Here is an 8,620-nt window from a genome sequence, read left to right as displayed (position 1 = left end):
GTATACCAGTCCAACAATGCATTTGGAGCTGTCTGGGGTTATGACATAAGTGGAACCAACTGTTTCCAGATTATGTAACATGAATGCATGTGCTTGTGCTAATGTTGAAACCTAAACAGTGAACCATGAAGCTGATTTGACGTGCTCTTAATAAATATTTTCTGTTGATATTTGAGCGTCAGGTGTGGAAACACCGTTGCAATAGAGAAGTTTTTCATATCATTAAAGATTCATCCAGGGCAAGCAAAGGAGAAGGGGCCAACGTCGTTGGGGACACAGCTGCTCACAGTGGGATTCGGACATTACAGTTCAGACTCGGAGTGGACCCAGTGACCAGGATGGTGTAGGGAGTGCCACAGAGGACACAAGCTTGAGTTATCCTCCGGTGGATACTCCTAAGTGGTGGCGGATCCCACAGGATTAGTTCCACCTTCATCCTTGTCTGCCACCCACAGTTCCATTGTCACCAGCCATATGCAAATCAACCTGCTCCTCCGGGGAACAGTCCAGGGCTCACAGTGACACTGGATTCTAGCTAGCCTGGCTGAAGAGGAGTGATACCACAAAACCGGTCCCAGGATGCTTGTTTCCCATCCAGGGAAGGCCTAGCTTGATTGTTCCCATGAAAAGCAGGGTTAAGACTGATTTGCATATGGCAGGGTCTAAGCTGGTGTGGCATGGTGAGTAAAATGATGCTGCATCATTTCTCAATTGAATTTATTCAGCATTTTGTGACTAGTATATATGCATTTCTGAACAGCGCACAAACTCATCAATCATAAGCCAGACTTATTGGCTTTGTCAATGCAATTAATAGCTGGATTTCTCCTGAAAGTTTGTGATGCTGCTTCAGTCGAACGATCGTGAGCAGGAAGACATTACCATCATGGGAATCTCCTCCGTTAAGGCGGAGAAGCATCGCCCCACTACAAATTGCCCACACAGATGGAAAAATAAAATGATAATAAAGTTAATTTATTACCATTTTATTTTCAAAACCCCGTCCCGAGCGTTGGGGGGGGTGGGGGGGAAGGGGCAGGTACTTTCTGGCTTCTGGTGCTGCCAGTCGGGCAGCAGCAGAAAGCAGTGCTGGGCAGGGCACTTTAAAGTTTGCATGTCTTTTTGGCCAGCCGTCTTGCGAAGGCCAGCCAGACATGCACATTTTAAACCACTCTAGCCATGCTGTCTATGACAGCTTGGTTAGAGACAGCATATCGCTCCAGTGTCCTCTGGAACACCGAAGGAGGCCGCTTCCTCCAATACTGGCGCTTCTTTCATGCTACAGGAGAGCAGCACCAGGATTGGTTACTGCAGTTTCCTGGGTCCTGCTGGAGTCTGCCTGCTTGCAGAAGACCGAAGCAAAGAGAACGCCACGCCGGTAAGGTAAGTGGAATTTAATCCTTTACTTTTATTTTCGTACTCCATTTGCCAGGCTGCCCCGCGCCCACGAAGGGGGCCCTCCTAAGAGGGCGGCCAGCCTTAGTGCCACAGGATGGCACATTGGCCAGCAGTGCAGTGTTGAGGGGACCCGGGTGGGTCTCCCCGGCGCTGCGTCACTTCTGGTAGGGGGGGGGAGCGGGGGGAAAGGTATTTAAACCTTTCCCGCCCTCAGAGCGACATCTTTGCTGACCTGACGACGGTGCCCCTCCTGCCTGGCTGCCCTAACGTTGTTTTCACGCTGTTTCAGGTGAGTGTCCTCCTGCCCTGGCCCCCCCCCCCCACCCCCCCGGGGCCTGGCGGTATCCTCCCCTGCATCCTCCGTCCCTCTCCCCGTGGGTATGTAGCTTCAGCAGGGGTGGGGGCAGCAAGGGGAGGGCGGTGGGGCTAGTGTTCTCGCTGTTTGCCAGTTGCGCCTGCCTGGCCGTGAGGAGGGGGGGATGGTATGCTCGCAGTCGCAAGGACTTCCTGGGGGGTATCTCCACCGGGTCGGGGCGCCTGGTATTCCTCGTGCGGGGGCATCGTGCCATACCTGCGCTGCCGGTCTCCTTCCTTCTCCCCGCGCCAGGGGAGGGCAGGCGGCCTCCTGCGGTGGGGCCCGGCCTGCCTCGGCCGGGCCTTTCTGAGGGTTGCGCAGGACGGGCCCCCCTTTTTCTCTGCTGGCGCCCCAGCTGGGCTCTGGTCCGGGCTGGTCCTGGGGCCATGGGTCTCCTGTGCGGAGGGATCCATCGCGTTTGCTACCTAGCACACGTTCAAAGCCAGCGGCGTGCGGATGGCGCAGCACACTTTCCCTGCTGCATCCCCATGGTGTGTCTGGGGGAACGCACTGCTGCGGCCAGGGATTGGCTGGCTTCCCCCATGTACGCTAGTTGTGCCGTCCGGCTTTCTTCTTTGATGTTGGGTCAGCAGAGGTGCCCGGTGCTGTACGGGAGTGGATTGCGGGTCTCTCGAGATCTGGGTGGGGGTGGCCTCACTCCAACACTGCTTTCTGGTCACAATGCAGTGCTTTGAGATGTGTTATCTATATTTGCAACCCACATCAGCAGTACCTTTAGGAGTGTTAATGTTTATTGTCTCAGAGCACCTTATCTCGTGGGTTCGGCCTCCGTTAGGGCGGTGGCAGGGTTTTTCATGCTGACGGGCGCGCTCTGGCGTGCGGTCTCCCGCGAGCGGGGCTGGGGGTTCTCCCTGCCCGGCGCCCGCCCGCTCTCCCAGCACAGCGGACTCGGGTGGGGGGGGGGGCCTCGCCTCCCGGGCGGGGGCCCTGGCCGCCCTATTGGGCGCCTGCCCGTCGCGTGCTCATCATGGATTTCCCAGCACTCATCCCAGCCGCGGACGGTGTCCCCCTCCCTCCTCGCCGCACCAGCCCGCCCAGCACGCTCCCTGCTGGCTGCGTGTTTGTGGGTGTTTCCTCCTCCGCTTGCTCTCCTGCACGGGCATTTTCGCGTTTTTACGGGGATCAGTTTATCGGTTTTAGGCTTTTAACTTCTGTGTGTCAGATTGTGCAGCTGATGCATATTTTTTGATGGTGAGTGTGAATGTGGATTTTCATATAATTTAATTTTCCTGTATCTCAGTATCCAGAATGGCCTTTTCTCCCATGTGTGAACGGCATGGCCACGTAACACCACCACAAGGCCTTTATCCTTGCCTACTCCCCTAACAACGCATGCTGGGTATGGATATGCGACTTTACGACAGTACTCCAATGCCAAGGTGAATCTAGAAGGCAGCAGTGTGGGGGGCTTCTGGGACATCGTTCCACGTGGAGCAATCCGTAGTTTTATTGATTGGGGGGGCAGGGTTTCTCATATTTATCTCTTATGTCCCTATTCAGGAACCGCGCCTATCGCCGCCCAACTCACCTGGGGGGCTACCAGAGACATCGACAGCTACAAGGGTCAGAGCACACTAGGGCCAGTGTGCTGGGGGCTGGGGCAACCAGGCTCGGGATGGAGGCTAACTCTTGTTTTCTATTTTCAGAGTTAAGTGAACAAGCATTCAAACGGCAATAAGAGAAGAGCAGACACTGAACACTGGCTCAGGTACAGGCAGGTGGTGCTTCAGGGGAGGGTGTGTTTCAGACACGGACTGGGAGGGGTCGCGGGGTGATTCGTGACCAGCAAGGAAGGTCTCTAGACGCAACTTGGGGCTATGCTAACTTGTCTTTTCATCTCGCACTCAGAATTATCGCCGTGTTCAGTCCTGGAACGCACATAATCATATCTGACATTTTCTCTGAGTAAGTGGTTACGGGTAGTGGGGATAGGGCACAGCAGCTAGCGGCAAGAGGCCTGGCCAAACCAGGGTGTGGTATTGTGCTGTCTGACACTATCTTTATCTCCGTAGATTGATGGACGTGGAAATCGACGATCCGACATGGAGAGCCAGGGCTCATCACTCCTTTTCACGCAGACGTCGCAGGTGGACGATTCGTTGCCGGATGCCACGCAGGAAGCGCAGATGGCAGCGTTTATACAGATGGCCAAGGGGAAGGGCCTGTCCTGGGCCACGGGGATCTTGAAGGCTGTCGAATCGGAGGACTCTGGTGTCGTCTGCAAGCTGCCGCCTCCTGAGCTTGATCTCAACACTGAGGCTGGGCCATGAAGAGCATCGAAGCGAGTCCGCAAGCCCACGTCCAAGGACTTCCCGGCAGACCCGCTGCCAGCCAAAACCAGGGCACTGAACGCGCAGAAGGAGGCAGGGCCCCAGCAGGCCACCCCTCAGCCCTTGGGGCCAGCGATCCCACAAGACAATCCGGCCGCATCTATGTACGCTACGCGGGAGGACCTTGGTAAGCTCACTGACACGCTCAAGAACTTCATGGCAGAGCTAAGAGGGAGACAGGTGATCCCCTGCCCCCCACCTTTGGGTAGCAGCACTCCTGCGGGAGAGGGAGGGGCGCGGGTGGCTGCAAGGGTGTGGGTTAGCCAGGCAAGGGTGTGGGTTAGCCAGGCGGATGTTCAGCATACCATGCAGGGGGCGCCTGCCCCCGCCACCCCGGGGGGGGGGGGGGGGGGTCGTCGGGGTGGCGGCCACGCGAGTGCCAAGCAAGTCTCTGGAGGGAGCTGGGGAGGTGTCCCTTTCCGCGACCCCCACCATCCTTCCGGCTGCAGTTCTGACGGACACTGTGCCAGTTAGCTCCTTGCCATCTGCCAGTGCGCTTGTTAGCTCCCTTGCAAGCAGTAGTCAAGCCGTGAAAGGAACGCCATCTTCCCTGGCCATCACGCCGCTGATTGGGGTTCCCTCTGTCCAGCAGACCGTGCCCCCCGCGCCATTTCAGCCCGTCGCAGAAGCACCTTTGCTGTCAGGTGACTGCTCCTTGGCCTGGCAGGTCCCCTTAGCGGCCAAGGAGGTTATCTGGAGGCGAGAGCTGATAGATATTTTCTCTCTGCTCTTGTTGGGTGAGGATGGGGTAGATGCCAGAAAAGCTGGGGTGAAGGAGGATGACAAGAAGGTTAAGTACCAGCCGTGGCCAGAGAAGACCATAGAGAACTGGCTAGATGTGTTTGCCATCCTGTCCGCAGTCATCCTGGAAAAACATCCAGAGCAGGCTCAGGGGCTTATCCAATACGGTGCTTTAATTCGCAATGAGGCGATGAAGTCGGGGGGACAGGGTTGGGTGACCTATGACAGGGAGTTTAGGAAAAGGATGTCCTTGTGTCCGGAGATGAGGCGGGACCAGAAGGAAATACAGCTTTGGCTAGATCACATGGGATCACGCACGCTGCTAGGTGCAGGGGCGCAGCCAAAAAACAGGTGAACAAGGAAGCTAGAAGTAGTACCTCTCACGCAGAGACACGGGGTGACAAATAGTCCTTTCGGGGGGAGCAGGTGGAGAGGGAGCAATAGACCGGGTTTCAGAAGGTCGCCCCCAGGGACCTGCCGTTTGTTCAACACGGGGTCTTGCTCTTGGAGTAAAACATGTAAATTTTTGCACGCATGCAACAAATGTGGGGGCCCCCACCCAGCGGTTTCTTGCCACTCGCAGCAAGGGGGCACTACCAAAGGTAAGCAGGACACTGGTAGTTAGAGGGGGCATTCTGGGTCCTTCCACCACCCCCTCCCACTAGGTAGCAAGTTCTTCATCCTCACAGATTTTGCTACCCAATTCTCCCTCACTTCCCACCGGAGGACAGCACCAGGTAGATGGGGGCACTATTAAGGGCCCTTGGCCAGTCTGTTTGTCAAACCTTTTACCTCTCCTCAGACAGTACCCGCTCACACAGGACCGTCAGTTGCTTCTAACAGGATTTTGCGAGGGTTTCAAAATTCCTTTTGTGGGACCCGAAGGGGCAAGGGAGGCCGATAACCTCAGGTCAGCCAAAGAACTGCCAGAAGTTGTTTGGGCCAAAGTAGAGAAAGAGAGGGCACTTGGGAGAGTGGCGGGCCCTTTCCTGCGACCGCCACTAGAGAATTTTGTAGTTTCCCCTCTGGGGGTGGTGCCCAAGAAGGAGCCTGGGGCCTCCGCCTAATCCACCACCTCTCTTACCCGGAAGGGGGCTCGGTCAACCATGGGCTGGAGGAAGGCGCTTGTTCTGTCACGTGTTGTACACTGGACGTGGCTTTGGACCTAGTCAGGAGGGCGGGCAAGGGTGCCTGGTTAGCAAAGCGGACATCGAATCGGCGTTTCGCTTACTACCAGTGCATCCAAGCAGCCACCTGCTAGGCTTCAAGCTAGAAGTCAGGTACTTTTACGACCGGTGCATGCCCATGGGTTGTGCAGTCTCCTGTGCTTACTTCGAAGCTTTCAGTAGCTTCCTTCAGTGGGCTCTTCAGACAGGCTATGGGGTCCTAGGGGTGACTCACTACCTGGAAGATTTCCTATTCATTTGGAGAGACGGGTCTCAGGACTGCAGCAATGCTCTGAGGGATTTCGAGCGGCTGGCCAGTCATTTGGGGGTCCCTCTTGCGCCAGGGAAGACGGAAGGTCTGGCGCAAGTGTTAACCTTTTTAGGGATCGAACTTGACACCTTAGCAGCGGAATCCAGGCTCCCAGCAGACAAGGTCCAGGACCTTGCACGACATATCCAGTCAGCCATAGGGGAGGAGAAGGTCACTTTGGGCTTCTTGTAGAGCCTCCTGGGTAAGCTCAACTTCGCTGCCAGGATAATCCCAGCGGGGAGGGTCTTTGCGCGTAGGATCGCAAGCGCAACCGTGAAGGTCAAAAGGAAGCATCACCTAGTCAGGCTAAGCAAGGGGATGAAGGAACATCTGAGCATGTGGGCAAGCTTACTGGAAAGCTTCAATGGTGCAGTCTTATGAAGGGCACCTTGGGCGGGATCCCCGGAACTCGCCTTGTTCACGGATGCGTCTGGCAGGGAGGGCTTTGGGGTCATCCTGGACACAGAGTGGTGCGCGCAGAGGTGGCCCAATGTGTGGCGCAGGAAGAAGATCACGGCCAACATTACGGTACTGGAATTGTTCCCAATAGTGGTGGCCTTCCACCTATGGCCCTCTGTTCTGTCGGCACGTAGGGTCCTTTTCTGGTCCGACAACCTGGCGGTGGTACAGGCCATCAATTCGCAGTCTGCATCCTGCCTGCTTGTCTTGTGTTTACTGAGGGAGCTGGTGAGGGTGTGCCTGGTTAACAACATTGAGTGTAGGGCGCGACATATCCAGGGGGTGCAGAACATAGCGGCTGATGCTCTCTCTCGTTTTCAGTGGCACAGGTTCCGGGAGACGTGGCCAAGAGCGAGGTAGTAGATGACCCCTTTTCAGGCACATCTATGGTCCCTACTGAATCTGTAAGGCGCTTGAGGGGGATGGGCGAGCTGTCCTTAGCACCTAGAACCATCAAGCGGTACACGGCGTGTGTTGAAAGATTCTGTACTGTAACTGGCGCATGGGAAGAAGGGAGTGAGCCACGAGCACCTGACAACAGGGCAGCCATAGATTTCGAAATGCTACAAGGGATGCTGGATTGGGTGGGCAGGGCGACCCACTCTGCTTTATAGGCGGCCCTCTTCACGGCTACCTTTAGCCTGGCCTTCTTCGGGGCTTTTAGAATGGGGAAACTTGTAGCTAGGTCAAGACAGGACACGTCGGGGTGGCGTTGAACAAGCAGGACGCTGTGTTGGCAGGCGGGGCCCTCACCGTTAGGCTACGTAGATCCAAAATGGACCAGGTGGGGGTAGGGAGGGTGATCGTGCTGAACAAACTAGAGATCGCAAAGTATTGTCCAGTGTGCCTAGTCTCGTCTTATCTGGCACTGCGCCCCGTGACAGAAGGCTACCTGCTACTGCACGCTGACAGTGCACCCTTGACCAAGTATCAGGTACAGCGTATAATGGAGGTGTGTTTAGAGCTGTCAGGTAAAAAGATCCAGGGCACACGGTTCTGCAACCATTTTTTCAGAATAGGGGCAGCGACCACAGCTTTCCAGGTGGGCTTGCCGGAGGAACGCATCAAACTGGTGGGGCGCTGGGAGTCCAACTGTTATAAAAAAAAATACATACGACCATAAGGGGCCCCATGCAAACACTGATCAAGGAAGTGTGGTAGTTGCGAACAAAAATAGGGTTGCGACATATGTCGGTGTTTTACTTTTGGTGTAATCGTGTACAAGTGTAATTGTGGTTGCTGTGCTTTGTTTAATAAATCGATTTTCAAGCTTCCACATCTTTATTTGCCATGAAAGACGGTCTGGGTGATGGACCATTCTGGAGTCCAGAGGGTATCTCAGTGGGCGGATAGCAGAAAATGGAGGCACGGGTTTAGAGCCACGAGGATAATGTGGTTTGGGACACCAGACATGCGATGGAATAGCCTGATGAAGACAGTCCTTCAGAGATTGGGGGGGGGGGGGGTGAGTCACCGCCCGATGTATTAGTAATACACCTAGGAGGGAATGACCTGGTTCGCCTGGGGAGCAGGGACCTGCTTCACGAAATGAGGGCCACCATGTGCGAGTTGAGCAACAAGCTGGGGACCTGTGAATTATGGTGGTAGGAAATTGCACCTAGGCAGGTATGGCTGGCCGGCGGTCCTGGGATGCCATGGAGACCTCGCGCAGACGGGTGAACTGCGCAATGCGGAAGTTCACGGAGCAAAGGGGTTTTGGGTTTATCCGGCACGGGTTGCTACACGCTAAGTGCATGGGGTGCTTCGAGCCTGATGGGATACACCTGTCCAAAGTGGGTATGGACTTAATCTTGCTGGATCTGGGGGAGGCCTTGGAAAC

At 55.6% G+C, this 8,620-nt stretch overlaps 1 long non-coding RNA gene across 1 annotated transcript; it reads left to right on the top strand.

The window, feature by feature from the left end:
* Positions 1–1,049: 1,049 nt before the first annotated feature.
* On the top strand, positions 1,050–8,056 carry LOC146809113 (uncharacterized). Its single transcript, XR_014966327.1, has 2 exons — positions 1,050–3,482; positions 3,787–8,056. It is a non-coding gene; the product is annotated as an uncharacterized LOC146809113 (long non-coding RNA).
* The last annotated feature ends 564 nt before the right edge of the window (positions 8,057–8,620 follow it).

This window comes from Triturus cristatus, chromosome 7 (assembly GCF_964204655.1).
Source record: "Triturus cristatus chromosome 7, aTriCri1.1, whole genome shotgun sequence".
Classification (NCBI taxonomy): domain Eukaryota; kingdom Metazoa; phylum Chordata; class Amphibia; order Caudata; family Salamandridae; genus Triturus; species Triturus cristatus.
The sequence above is the reverse complement of the archived record's forward strand: the minus strand, read 5'-3'. Positions and strand labels throughout refer to the sequence as shown.